This window comes from Arachis hypogaea, chromosome 14 (genome assembly GCF_003086295.3).
Source record: "Arachis hypogaea cultivar Tifrunner chromosome 14, arahy.Tifrunner.gnm2.J5K5, whole genome shotgun sequence".
NCBI classification, from domain to species: Eukaryota; Viridiplantae; Streptophyta; class Magnoliopsida; order Fabales; family Fabaceae; genus Arachis; species Arachis hypogaea.
Window position 1 is genome coordinate 19356605 of NC_092049.1, and position 16066 is coordinate 19372670.

The window sequence follows — 16066 nt, forward strand, 5'->3', positions numbered from 1 at the left end:
CTTTCCAGCAATGTATAATAATTCATACTTTGATCGAGTTTAAATGACGTAAAAGGGCATTGAACTCCAGTTCTACGCTGCTGTCTGGAGTTAAACACCAGAAACACGTCACAAACCAGAGTTGAACGCCAGAAATATGTTACAACCTGGCGTTCAACTCCAGAAAGAGCCTCTACACGTGTAACATTCAAGCTCAGCCCAAGCACACACCAAGTGGGCCCCGGAAGTGGATTTATGCATCAATTACTTACTTCTGTAAACCCTAGTAGCTAGTTTAGTATAAATAGGACTTTTTAATATTTTATTAGACATCTTATGATCTTTGGATCATCTTTTGATCATTTTTAGATCTCTAGACCTCCATGGGAGGCTGGCCACTCGGCCATGCTTACCCTCTATTTACTTATGTATTTTCATACGGTAGAGTTTCTGCACTCCATAGATTAAGGTGTGGAGCTCTGCTGTTCCTCAATGATTAATGCAAAGTACTACTGTTTTTCTATTCAATTCAAATTATTCCGCTTCTAAGATATTCATTTGAACTTCAACCTGAATGTGATGAACGTGACAATCATCATCATTCCCCCACGAATGCGTGCCTGACAACCACTTCCGTTCCACCTTAGATTGAATGAGTATCTCTCGGATCTCTTAATCAGAATCTTCGTGGTATAAGCTAGATTGATGGCGGCATTCATGAGAGTCCGGAAAGTCTAAACCTTGTCTGTGGTATTCCGAGTAGGACTCTGGGATTGAATGACTGTGACGAACTTCAAACTCGCGAGTGCTGGGCGTAGTGACAGACGCAAAAGGAGGGTGAATCCTATTCCAGTATGATCGAGAACCTCAGATGATTAGCCGTGCTGTGACAGAGCATTTGGACCATTTTCACAAGAGGATGGGATGCAGCCATTGACAAGGGTGATGCCTCCAGACGATTAGCCATGCAGTGACAGCGCATCGGACTATTTTCCAGAGAGGATTAAAAGTAGCCATTGACAACGGTGATGTCCTTACATAAAGCCAGCCATGGAAAGGAGTAAGACTGATTGGATGAAGACAGCAGGAAAGCAGAGGTTCAGAGGAACGAAAGCATCTCTATACACTTATCTAAAATTTTCACCAATGATATACATAAGTGTTTCTATCCTTGTTTTCTATCTATTTATTATTTATGTTCGAAAACTCCATAACTATTTTATATCCGCCTGACTGAGATTTACAAGGTGACCATAGCTTGCTTCATACCAACAATCTCCGTGGGATCGACCCTTACTCACGTAAGGTTTATTACTTGGACGACCCAGTGCACTTGCTGGTTAGTTGTATCGAAGTTGTGAATGAAAAACAATTTATTAAGACGTGCGTACAGAGTTTTTGGCGCCGTTGCCTGAGATCACAATTTCGTGCACCATCACCTCCTCAGTGTCAGGCTCGGGCTCTGGTGTATTCGAAGGAGGTGGCCCGGGGTCTCTACCCTCAAACTTTGCCACAATCTACTGGAAGCGGCGAGCGTTGCGGCACTCGAAATGGTGGAGGGTCTCAAGGATCTCCCGACCCAGCTCATATAGTGTCTGAAGTTGGGGTGTAGGCACAGGAGGTGCAGGAGGTGCTGAAGGCTCTGCTGATGCTGATGCTGATGTTGGCTCAGAGGTCTTCCTCTTCTTCTACAGCGGTCTGTCATACTCGCCGTAAGGTAGGAATGGCTGGGTACTCTAAAGGACAGACGTCCGGTCTGTCGGCGTCTCTCCACTCCAGACAAAGCAACTAGTCTGGTGATCATCGAAGGGAAGGAAATGTTGTACTTCTGCTGTTGGGTCACCTTCCACATCGAGTCTCTGATAAGGGAAAGAACAAAGATCCTCTTCCCCTCTAGAATAGCCCATAGGAGAACGGCCACACGGACGCGAATGTGGGTGGCATGCATGCTTGGCAGAATGTAGTCGACAATGATTTGCTGCCAGATTCTCGCCTCAGAATTTATGTCGGTGCACGCGATGCTCTGTGGAACTGCATTCTCTCTTCTACTGTACTCCCATTTGGCCTCAGGAATGCCAATCTTCTTCAGAACCACGTCCAATGACAGCTTGCCCATTGTCAATTCCTTCACTATCTGAGGGTAAGCATCGGGCCGGAGGAATAAGGAATCTGTAAGAGGGCCTCTAAGGCATGATCAGAGGTGTCCAGTGTGACACCTCTCAGAAAAATAGTTGGTGCATCCCTCTTAAGCAGATTTCTATAGAATTCTTTGACCTGGTGTTCATTGATTTCCACCGGGTCGAATCCTACGAACTTCCACTGGTAAAAATTTAGTTTGTCAAGAATTTGATCCGCATATTTCTCTGGTAAGTTCAGCTTCCTCTCGTAGTGAAAGACTTTCCCTTCCACTTTCTTGTATTGTTCTTGGGCTACCGCATTGATGATCGTATCCGGTTGGGTACTCTGAGGCATAGGAGGAGAAGGAGCCAAAGGGTTGGCTTTCTCCTTTCCTTTTCGACGCATCCTGAAAAAGACAAAAATAGAATACAACTCAGGAGAAACAGATGAAAATCACAGAAACACAGAGGAAATAATCAAATAATGCAAATTAGAGCCAATAAGATAAACAAACACTCAATTGAGAAAAAACATGTATAAATTAGCCAATATGCTAAAAAAGAACCGTATTTTCCTACAATCAAGCAACCTAAGTAGCATAAAAGAGAATGAACAACAATTGAAGGACATATATGACTTAGGTGTACAGTGGAAGTGAATTGAATTGAGAGGAATTGATTATTGCAATGTTGCATTTGAATTGAAAAGATTAGCAAAAATTGGCACAAAAGGAAATAATCAATTTGACAATTGAAGCACTTGCCTATTCACGAGAAAAAAAATGGCAAAATGATCATGTATCCATACCCTTGTTCCAAAAGCAACACTTGATCAAAATCAGAGTGCATTTCTCAAAAAGATTTGTAAGGAACAAGTTATTGTACATGATCATTGATGTTAAAGAACACATGAGTAAGCATTTAGTCAATTCACTCAACAAACACTATATGTATTGCTGCCAATTTCACCAAACAGATTTCAAAATTTGTAAGTTTAAAGCTAGTTTGGTGTTTAAGCAAAAAGAGATGAGCAGTAAGTACATAACTCAGCAAATTACCAGGCTAAAGGAAAATGCAAAGCTAATGTTAACACCAAACAGAATAATCACAACTGCGTATTTCAAGTTCAGATTGATGTTTAAGCATAAATAACACAAGGTGCATAAACAAACTCAAGCTCAGTCCTCATCCAAAACTGACATAAAACTACACAAGTATAAATAACAATGCATAATGGGAAGAAAATTCAAAACTATGCTGATCAGACACAGAAATTGAATAAAAAATCCATTCAGGCATTACATTAAGCATGTTATGTGCATCAGTAAAAAACAGCATTCACAGTACAATCATAGCAGCATTCTAGCAACTCAGAAAATTCATGAATAATTAGCCGACATCAACATTCAATCCAAAAAACAGAAATCATCTAATCTAATGCCTCCTAATTACTAAAATAGAAATTAAAAGCAGTGAAAATAAAGGAAACAAAGCAGAAATAGGGGGAAACATGTGAAAATCCTAGTTACAGGGAAGGAAAATGGAACCTTCGTTGACGGGAAGAAGAAGAAATGGGGAGGCGAGGGTGGTGGCGGATTGATGTCGCGGTGGCACAGAAGCTCGCCACCGCTAGTGGTTGGTCGCCGGACTGGAGGCGCGACTGGGGTTGGCTGGTACAGCAGGGTGCAGCGCAGAGACAGGAAATGGAGGAATGTGGGAGAAGGAAAGGGAAGAAGGAAGAGAGAGGGGCGACGGTGGTGTGGTCGCCGATGGTGATGTTTAGGGTGGACGGAGGTGGTGGTTGGGTGACGGTGGCTGTTGGGTGTAATGGTGGTTCAGAGAAAGAAGAGAAGAGAAAAGGGTGAAAGGGGTTTTGTGAAGCGTGACAGTCTCCTTTTTGAATTAATGTTCGAAAAGTGACCTGTGCGTACGCACAAGGTCGTGTGCGGACGCACAGAAGAGAGAAATGAGGGGTGTGTGCGCGCACAACAGCGTGCGGGCGCTGCAAATAGAAGGGACATCGCCACCTCTATGGACGCACAAGGGGTTGTGCGCGCGCACAGAGGAAAAAAAGGGTTGCGTTCACAAGCACAAGTGGTGCGTGCGCTGCGACCAAAAGGGTTGGCAAAGGCTGTGCGTGCGCTGAGAGCTATACGCATGCACAGGTGGCTTTCTCCCTTTTTTTTTCAGAACAGGTTGAAGTGTGCGTACACACGCAATGTGTGCGGCCGCACAGGGATAAAAGAAGGAAGTGTTCACACGCACAAGCTGTGCACGTGCTGTGAACAGAGAGAGTGTTTAGGAGTGTGCGTGCGCACATTGCTGTGCGTACGCACAGGGACTGAAAAACAGGGGAACTGTGCGCGCGCACAAGGCTGTGCGTATGCATAGGTCTCTGTTCCTGAAACAAAAATTATGCCTCTAAGGCATCAAACTTGACATCCAAAACAGGTTTTCAAGTCCCAAAACACCATAAAACTCCAAAAACACATTATTCCACTAAGATTACTTAACAATCATCAAAATAAAACTAACCAACAAAGCAAAACAACCAATTATTCATGAAAAAAAAGCTAAAGGAGAGAAAGTTAGAAGGATATTACCATGGTGGGGTGTCTCCCAACTAGCACTTTGGTTTAAAGTCCTCAAGTTGGACTTTTGAGGAGATCCTTGTTAAGGTGGCTTGTGTTTCCAATCTTCCTTGAATCTCCAACCCAGTTTGCTCATGATTTGACCTCCGGGGTCCCAAATGAATTGCATCAAACTCTTAAGAAACTTCAAACTAGCAACTAGGGTCCATGAGTGTTGACTTTTGAAATTGATGTCCGGATCCCATATTCTAGTCTCTTCATCTTCTTTTTTATCTTCATTGTTGCACTTAGATGAACTTTGTCTTGAATCACCATCGACACACTTGTATGCTCCCCAGAATCAACAAAATTGACTTTTGCACCATAATTAAGCTCCAAATGTTGAATTGGCTTCCTTGATGAATTTCCTATATTTTTGCCAATCAACATTCTTCTCTCCGCCATCCACTACTCCAAGAAGGGTGTGAAGTTGATAATCCGTCTCTAAGAGGGCATATTGATGTGGGCCTAGAAATCTCGTTGGAGAAATCTTCACCCACTCAATTCGTTCTTGCACAATTATCTTCACTTCTTGGTAGCTAGAGTCTTCCTCAACTTCCTTTAAATCTTCTTCATCATAACTCAAGTCAAAGATTGGAGGTCGTGTGAAGTCCACATCAACGTCTCCTTCAAATTTAAGCAAGGGGGGCTCATGAAAGTTATTGAAGGGATTAACCAAGTTGGACAAAAAATCTTGAGTGATGGAATCCTCTTGATCAATTTTCACCAATTCTTCAAGTGCCTCTTCTTGTACTTCATGTTGTAACTTGGTATCTTCTTCTTGATTTTGCAATTCTTCGTTCACTCCACACTATGCACTTGAGCTTGGTTCTTCACATTCAACCATAAAAGCCTCTTGAGTGTGGGTTGAGCGCAAGGAAGCTAATCGGTCAAGAGTTTCTGCCAAGGTAGATATGACTTACTCTTGTTTCTTCCGGAACTCTTGTTGTTCTTGAATGAGCACGAAAAATGCTTCTTGTGTGGCTTGATCCATACATGAAGATGAAAATTTAGGTGATGAAGGTTGATAATCGAACTCATGAGGATAAGGATCTTGGTTTGGTATGTAGTGAGGTGATGGTGTATAAAATTGGTGACTAGAAATGTAAGTATTTAGGTTCCATGGGGGTAACTTGTGGTAATTGTGTGGAAAAGTCATGAAGAAAGTATAAACAAAACTTAGTAATGAAAACAAACAAACAACCAAAAAGTGTTATTTACACTATGGACATATTTACAACAACCTCAAACTAGCACTCAATTGCATCCTCGGCAACGGCGCCAAAAACTTGATGCGCAGCCCAAGGCGGGTTAGGAAATTGTTATCTCAAAATAAGGTTGACGTTGCGAGTATAGTCCCAACCCGACAATCGACCTACATCAAAGTTTCGATATTCAACAATACCAAACAATAAAACCGAGATCAAGAGTAATTCAACCTCGGGTCGTTCTCCCTAGGATTGCAATTGAAAGTGTTACGCTTTCAGTTGTGGGAAAAAGGGAAGTGGTTTTTAAATCAAAGAACAAAAGATTAAAAGAATTTGAGAAATAAAAGAACTAAGAAATAATCAAAATTGGTAATTAATGCAAGTAAAAGGAGACAAGATCAAAACTAGTGAAAATACTATAATTGCATAAAAGAACCTTGACTTGGGAATGAGAATCTAAGGAATCCTATCATGGGCATAACCACAACTATGGTAATTATCATGAGTTAGTCTCGCTTAATTAACCCCAAACATCAAGGAATAAGTCAAACAAGTATAATTGACCTTAATCCATAAGTCCTAACCAACTTACCCAAACTAGTTGATAAAAGGCTAGCTTTAATGGAAACAAGAGTCAACTAACTCCTCAAGAATTACCACTAAATGTCGGACATTATGACTCTAGTATCCTAGGAACTCAACCCACAAGCCAAGGTGTGAAAATCTACTCAAGATCACCAAGTGGAATTTTCACAAACACTTGGTGGGTATAAAACCAAAACATGAGAACTTGCAAGGAAAAATAGAAAACTATAACCAACTACCAACAAAACCAAACATAAACAAGCAATCAAACATAAAGAAAGCATGAAATAGTAAATTCATCAATCAAAACTTCAAGAAACTCAAAATTGCGAATATAAACAAAGTAACTTGAACCAAAAGGAAATGAAAGTAAAAGTGCTTTAATTAAAGAGGAAATTGAGGGTACTTACAATTAAAGAAGCAAAATCCAAAATCAAAGATTGCTATAAAATGCTATAATGAAAATTGATAAACCCTAATTAAAACCCTAAGAGAGCAATGCTATACTACTTCTACTCCTACTCCTAATTATGTTCTAAAAACTATCTAAGTGAGCTCCCTTGATATGTGTTGAATTCTCCTTGATATATCATCAAAATTCAGCCTTCAAGCCTTCCAAAATGGGCCAAGAGGCCTCAAAAATCACGAAGCACGTGTTTCATTAATGAAACCACGTGCAGGGACCTGTGCGTACGCACAGGTGCTTGTGCGCACGCACTCTTCGCTGTGTGTGCTTTTCCTTATTTTCTTCATGTGTTCTCCTTTCTACATGCTTTCTTCCACTTTTGCCTAGCCAATCTTGCCTAAATGACCTGAAATCACTCACAAAATATATCACGACATTGAATGGCAATAAAGTGGAATTAAATTGCTCAATTTAAGCACAAAATTGCATGTTTTCAAATTTAGAATCAAATTAGGAAGAAATCACAAAAGTATTCTATTTTGGTGTATAAGTGAGAGTTCATGTGCTAGAATCCATCCAAAATGAGTCAAAATATATCATCAAAGGACTCATCAAGATATTTTTTGACGCTCTATATCTCCGATTTGGTAAGAACTTATATTATGACCCTTGAATGTCTATTGAAAAGTTGAAGCAATCCGGCACGGTAGAGGAGTACCAAACCGAGTTTGAAGAGATGACTAACCGTGTATGTAGACTCAGCGAGGACTGAATTGTCTCGCTCTTTATTGTTGGGCTTAACGATACATCACTACAAGAATATGGTCAATTAGCTACCACAAAAATAGTCGTAAAATCATCGCTAATCTGACGCAAAATATAATTTGTGACAGATTAGCTACCGCCTAGAAACTAATGCTTTCCTCGCTAATTACAAGTCGCAGATTAGTGAGGCAAACATAATAGTCGCTAATTCATCGGAAAGTTTTTTAGCTACCGAATAGATAATCGCAAATCTATCACTAAAGTAAAAGCTAATTCAATAGAAAAAATAGACCAAAAGGTAGTCGCTAATTAGCGACAAACTCTACTGTAGCAGAATCATCCCTAAATCCAAGCTAATTTCATAGATAAAATAAAATGCTTAGTTGACGCTAATTAGCAAGGTATTTTTTCGAACCTAATTTGTCGCAAGTTATCCGCTAATATAATCACAAATTTGTCACATTTTGTAACAAATCTATAGCTAATCTTTGAAAATCCTTAATCAAATTTGTAAGAATTTTGTCGCTAAACTAAAGCTATTCTAAATGAGAAAGTAGAGTTTTGAAGTAATCGCTAATTTGCTAGGAAATAATATGTAGTAAATTAGTTGCAATACTATCACAAATATCATTGCAAATTCCTTTTAAACTAGCAACAAATCGATAGTTATCTCATAAATGTTTCAGTCGCAATAGAATCTTTAATTTGTCACCATCATCAAAAGCGAATATGTCGTTATACTAAGGTAAACAGTATTTTTTTATTTTAGTAATTGAACTAAAGATTATAACGCATACAAATAAAATTAGTTCATTAAAATTATACATGTTTAAAAAAGTTTAAACCATGTTTAAAGAAATTAGGTATTGAAACATACCCTAATAATAACTAAGCCTTTGAGTTTAATCAAATGCTATTCTATCTATTCTATAACTCTAAAAAACATGACTAAATTAATAAACTAACAAAGTTACAATATCATATAAAAGTAAATATTCACTCACTTCTTTAGAGATGTTTGAATCTGGTAGCAAAAATGTGATCCTACTTTTATAAAATTCATTATATATTACACATCTCATTCCTCGTTGCACATTGAAAATTTAAAAAAAATGAAAAAAACAAACACCTAAGACTTGGCATATCAATTGTACAAAGAACATGTCCACCAGTTTCACCTTCAGTTTTACCAATATTATCACTTATACTGTAATCAAAAACCAAAAACAAAACATTAATATATTACTTAGTCAACAACAAATTAAACGCAAAAAATAGCAGCCATCAGAACAGCAATGAAGATAAAAAAATTAAAATCAAGAACAAAAATAATATAACCAATAAATTAAAATCAATAACAATTAACAAATTTAAAATAAAAATAACAATAGCAGCAACCAACAGTGAAGAACAACAAATTAAAAATCAACAAAAAATTAGCAACAGTGAAGAATAACAAATTAAGAACAGAAAATCAAGAACAAAAAACAAAAGCAAGAAGCCATGAAAAACAAATAAATAGCAGTGCAGAACAAACCATAGCAAGAACAGAGAAATGCAAGAATAAAACAAATCAAGAACCAAAAAACAATAGCAAAAAATGCCATGAAAAATAAAAAATAGTAAAGGTATATATATATATATATTTTAGCCACCCAAAAAATAATATTAGCCACCAAAAAAATATTTTTAAATAATACAAAATGAGGACAGTAAACAATACAAAACACATGCATATATGCAACAACATGATGAAAAAAATAAGGAAGAAGTGTTGAGATACCTGAACAACCGAAACTAATAACATTGAAATTTCACTAAGTGATGGAGGAGTAGCTAACTTTGAATTTGGGTTGGTAGAATAAGCTAAAGGAGATGCCGAGAGAACTGTCAACACCTGAAATGAAAGACATGTTTAAAAAGAAACAAAAAGAGAACTAAACACATTTGCATGAAGGAACCAACTTCATATTATAACTGGTTCAAGACTAATGATAACAATCACAATACAAGATTATAAGGGGAAAAGAAAAGAAAATACCAGGCTATTAGAAAGGTTTAATGAATAGCCAATCTCCTAAAAAGTACTGGAGCGGTGGAGACTGTTGCATGGAACAAAAGGATCAGAAATTAACAGCATACAACAATATGTTAAATTGTTAATGCCTTGAACAAAGTTGGCATAATGCGGCTAACATTTAAGTTTAAAATGCACTTGCCTTGATTTTCTCGCTTCCCAAAATCACATTAAACTTTATAAAATCGTCGCTAACAATAAAGCAGATATATAATATATTTGTACTACTAATAAGACAAATAAAAATGCAGCAGGCACTAAAAAATATGTGAAATCTTTAATAAATTTCATTTTTATATAGACAAATATTTCATGTCTAACTATATATAATATAGTTTCCATGTTTTGTTAGTTATGTTCTATCTATGTCCCTAATTGTATAGCTAAAATATTAGGCAAAATAAACATGGAAGTGGCTGCAGGTATATGTTTGAGTATATATATATATATATATATATATATATATATATATATATTGAAGCACCTCCGGCGCTAAACGCTTTCCCTGGCATTTAGCGCCCCAAGGGGGTGCCAGAACTATGTGAAACACCCAAAGCTTGCTTCCTCTCTGGCGCTAAATGCCCTCTTTTGTGTTTAGCGCCCCCAGCACGTCCTCTCCAAGGTGTTCTATTTTTCTGTTGCAGCTCTCCTGACCCTGTTCTAAGTACTGTATATAATAACAGACATTATAAAATCTAGGAAAACTATGAAAATCAATGACAAATAAAAATAGCCAAAAGAAAACTCAAACTAAAAGAAAACTTAATTCAAAACAGAATAAAACTAAAGGATACTTATAGTTGGGTTGCCTCCCTACAAGCGCTTCTTTTCCGTCACTAGCTTGATGGGCAGTTCGTCTAAGGAGGAGGATCATAGGGGCTTAGATCTTCATCCCTCATTGTAAACTTCTTTCATGTGCTCTCATGAATTATCTCAACATGCTTCAGAGACAAGATCCTGTTCACAATGTGAGGTATGACTGGGTATGTCCTCAGTAGGAATCTTCTTATTCCTCTAGCCCTTGGGTACTTTCTTCTTGGGGCCTCCTTCATCTTTGGTGGGTGGTGAATGCCCAACACCAAATTTAAGTTTGATGTCAGGGGGAACTGTATGGCTTTCCACCAAGTGAGAAGGCTTAGGCATTGAACTCTGCATGCCAATACCTCCTTTGTCAGGGAGTGGTGGGGGTTTGAAAATCTTGAAGACCAAATAGTCTTCCCATAGCCTCAGAACTAACTCTCCTCTCTCAACATCAATCAGGGCTTTGCCTGTGGCTAGGAATGGCCTTCCTAGGATGATGGAATCATCTGTATTCTTTTCCGTATCTAGTATCACAAAGTCTGCAGGGAGGTAAAGATCTTCAACCTTTACTTGAACATTCTCTACCAATCCATATGCCTGCTTCTGGGACTTGTCTGCCATCTCCAAAGCTATCCTTGTAGGTTGTGCCTCTTGGATCCCCAGCTTCTTCATCACAGAAAGAGGCATAAGATTTATGCTTGAACCCAGATAACACAATGCCTTCTCAAATGTAATAATCCCAATGGTACAGTGAATCAGGAAGCTTCCGGGGTCTGGCATCTTCTTGGGTAGCTTCTTTTGCACCAGTGCACTACACTTCTTGGTCAAGACCACGGTTCATCTCCCCTCAAGAACTTCTTTTTAGAGAGTAGGCTTTTCATATAGGCCATATAGGGAGGCATCTTCTCCAACACCTCAGCAAAAGGAATATTGATCTGCAACTTTTTAAGGACTTCCAAAAATTGAGTCAACTGCTCATCCTTGGTCTCCTCTTGAAGCTTCTAAGGGTGTAGTACCCCAGGTTTCCTGTGCCCCCAATGGGGCGTGTAACAATGTACTTCTAGCCTGATCTTGAGCCTTTTCTTTGTTTAATTCCTTAGTAGCATGCATTTCTCTAACCAGCAAGTGCACTAGGTCGTCCATTCCTTGGTAACGGCGCCAAAAACTTTATACGCACGTTCATAATCTTAGTTCTTCTTCACAACTTCGCACAACTAACCAGCAAGTGCACTGGGTCGTCCAAGTAATAAACCTTACGCGAGTAAGGGTCGATCCCACGGAGATTGTCGGTATGAAGCAAGCTATGGTCATCTTGCAAATCTCAGTCAGGCATATTCAAATGGTTACAGAGTTTTAATAATTAAAAGATGAATAAAACGTAAAATAAAGATAGAGATACTTAGTTCCTTCTGAATCTCTGCTTTCCTATTGCTTTCATCCAATCCTTCATACTCCTTTCCATGGCAAGCTGTATGTTGGGCATCACCGTTGTCAATAGTTACATCCTGTCATCTCAGTGAAAATGGTCCAAAATGCACTGTCACCGCACGGCTAATCATCTGTCAGTTCTCGATCCTGCTGGAATAGGATTCAGTAATCCTTTTGCGTCTGTCACTACGCCCAGCACTCGTGAGTTTGAAGCTCGTCACAGCCATCCCTTCCCAGATCTTACTCGGAATACCACAGACAAAGTTTAGACTTTCCGGATCTCAAGAATGGCCGCCAATAATTCTAGCCTATACCACGAAGACTCTGATCGTAAATCAGGAGGCTAAGAGATATGCATTCTAGTTTGTTTTCGTGTAGAACAGAAGTGGTTGTCAGACATACGTTCATAAGTGAGAATGGTGATGAGCGTCACATAATCATCACATTCATCATGTTCTTGTGTGCGAATGAATATCTTAGAGAAGAAATAGGCTTGAGTTGAATAGAAAAATAATAGTACTTTGCATTAATTCATGAGGAACAGCAGAGCTCCACACCTTAATCTATGGTGTGTAAAAACTCTACCGTTGAAAATACATAAGTGAAAATAGTCTAGGCATGGCCGAATGGCCAGCCTCCATGATCTAAGAACCAAACGTCCAGAGATGATCCGAAGATTCCAAAAGATTCCAAATATTTAAAGATGTAAATACAATAGTAAAAGGTCCTATTTATACTAAACTAGTTACTAGGGTTTACAGAAATGAGTAAATGATGCAGAAATCCACTTTCGGGCCCACTTGGTGTGTTCTTAGGCTGAGCATTGAAACTTTCACGTGTAGAGGTCTTCCTTGGAGTTGAACGCCAGTTTGTAACTTGTTTCTGGCATTTAACTCTGCTTTGCAACTTGTTTCTGGCGTTTAACGCCAGAATAGGGCAGAAAGCTAGCGTTGAACGCCAGTTTTCATCGTCTAAACTCGAGCAAAGTATAGACTATTATATATTTCTGGAAAGCCTTGGATGTCTACTTTCCAACGCAATTGAGAGCACGCCATTTGAATTTCTGTAGCTCCAGAAAATCCATTTCGAGTGCAGGGAGGTCAGAATCCAACAGTATCTGCAGTCCTTCTTCAGCCTCTGAATCTGATTTTTGCTCAAGTCGCTCAATTTCAGCCAGAAATTACCTGAAATCACAAAAAAACACACAAACTCATAGTAAAGTCTAGAAATATGATTTTTATTTAAAAACTAATAAAAATATACTAAAAACTAATTAAATTATACTAAAAACTATGTAAAAACAATGCCAAAAAGCGTATAAATTCCAAAATATCAATGAAACTTAGCTCCAATCAGATGAGCGGGACTAGTAGCTTTTTGTCTCTTGAATAGTTTTGGCATCTCACTTTATCCATTGAAGTTCAGAATGATTGACATCTATAGGAACTTAGAATTTAGATAGTGTTATTGATTCTCCTAGTTCAGTATGTTGATTCTTGAACACAGCTACTTTATGAGTCTTGGCCGTGGCCCTAAGCACTCTGTCTTCCAGTATTACCACCGGATACACACATGCCACAGACACATAACTGGGTGAACCTTTTCAGATTGTGACTCAGCTTTGCTAAAGTCCCTAATTAGAGGTGTCCAGGGTTCTTAAGCACACTGCTTTTTTTTGCTTTGGACCTTGACTTTAACCGCTCAGTCTCAAGTTTTCACTTGACACCTTCACGCCACAAGCACATGGTTAGGAATAGCTTGGTTTAGCCGCTTAGGCCAGGATTTTATTCCTTTGGGCCCTCCTATCCACTGATGCTCAAAGCCTTGGATCCTTTCTATTACCCTTGCCTTTTGGTTTTAAGGGTTATTGGCTTTTTTCTCTTGCCTTTTGGTTTAAAGAGCTTTTGGCTTTTTCTGCTTGCTTTTTCTTTTTCTTTCTCTTTTTTTTTCACCATTTCTTTTCTTTTTTTTTCATAAGCTTTTGTATTCACTGCTTTTTCTTGCTTCAAGAATCAATTTTATGATTTTTCAGATTATCAATAACATTTCTCCTTTTCATCATTCTTTCAAGAGCCAACATATTTAACATTCATAAACAACAAATTCAAAAGATATATGCACTGTTCAAGCATTCACTCAGAAAACAAAAAGTATTATCACCACATCAAAATAATTAAACTAATTTCAAGGATGAATTCAAAATTATGTACTTCTTGTTCTTTTGTGATTAAAAGCATTTTTCATTTAAGGGAGGTGATGGATTCATAGGACATCCATAGCCTTAAGACATAGACACTTAAACACTGATGATTATATAGTAAAGACACAAACATAAATAAAACACAAAGCATAGTAAACGAAAAATAGGAAAATAAGAACAAGGAGATTAAGGAACGGGTCCACCTTAGTGAGGGTGGCATCTTCCTCTTCTTGAAGAACCAATGGTGCTCTTGAGCTCCTCTATGTCTCTTCCTTGTCTTTGTTGCTCCTCCCTCATAGCTCTTTGATCTTCTCTAATCTCTTGGAGGATGATGGAGTGCTCTTGGTGCTCCATCCTTAGTTGTCCCATGTTGGAACTTAATTCTCTTAGGTAGGTATTGATTTGCTTCCAATAGTTTTGTAGAGGAAAGTGTATCCCTTGAGGTATCTCAGGGATTTCATGGTGAGGAATTTTCTCATGCTCTTGTTGAGGTCCATGATCTCTTGTTTGCCCCATCCTCTTCTTAGTGATGGGCTTGTCCTCATCAATGAGGATATCTTCCTCTATGTCAATTCTAGCCAAATTGCAGAGGTGGCAAATGAGGTGAGGAAAGGCTAACCTTGCCAAAGTGGAAGACTTGTCAGCCACCTTGTAGAGTTCTTGAGGTATAATCTCATGAACTTCTACTTCCTCCCCAATCATGATACTATGGATCATGATCGCCCGGTCTACAGTAACTTCAGACCGGTTGCTAGTAGGAATAATTGAGCGTTGGATGAACTCCAACCATCCTCTAGCTACAGGCTTAAGGTCCGGTCTTCTTAATTGAACCGGCTTGCCTCTTGAGTCAACTTTCCATTGAGCTCCTTCCACACATATGTCCATGAGGACTTGGTCCAACCTTTGATCAAAGTTGACCCTTCTAGTTTAGGGGTGTGCGTTTTCTTGCATCATTGGCAAGTCGAACACCAACCTTACATTTTCCGGACTGAAATCTAAGTGTTTCCCCCGAACCATGGTGAGCCAATTCTTTGGATTCGGGTTCATACTTTGATCATGGTTCCTAGTGATCCATGTGTTTGCATAGAACTCTTGAACCATTAAGATCCCGACTTGTTAAATAGGATTAGAGATAACTTCTGATGAGCGGATAATTTATACGCTTTTTGGCATTGTTTTTAGTATGTTTTTAGTAGAATCTAGTTACTTTTAGGGATGTTTTCATTAGTTTTTATGTTAAATTCACATTTCTGGACTTTACTATGAGTTTGTGTGTTTTTCTGTGATTTCAGGTATTTTCTGGCTGAAATTGAGGGACTTGAGCAAAAATCAGATTCAGAGGTTGAAGAAGGACTGCTGATGCTGTTGGATTCTGACCTCCCTGCACTCAAAATGAATTTTCTGGGGCTACAGAACTCAAAATGGCGCTCTTCCAATTGCGTTGGAAAGTAGACATCCAGGGCTTTCCAGAAATATATAATAGTCCATACTTTGCCCAAGTTTAGATGACGCAAACTGGCGTTCAACGCCAGCTCTCTGCCCAATTCTGGCGTCCAGCGCCAGAAACAAGTTGCAAAGTGGAGTTCAACGCCCAAAATGGCACAAAAGCTGGCGTTCAACTCCAAGAATAACCTCTCCACGTGTAACATTCAAGCTCAGCCCAAGCACACACCAAGTGGGCCCCGAAAGTGGATTTATGCATCAATTACTTACTTCTGTAAACCCTAGTGACTAGTTTAGTATAAATAGAACTTTTTACTATTGTATTAAGCATCCTGGATTGTATTTTGATCCTGTGACCAAGTCTTGGTTACTCCGGTTCCCCTCTGGGGCCGAGACCAATAAACTCCATTATCACTTATGTATTTTC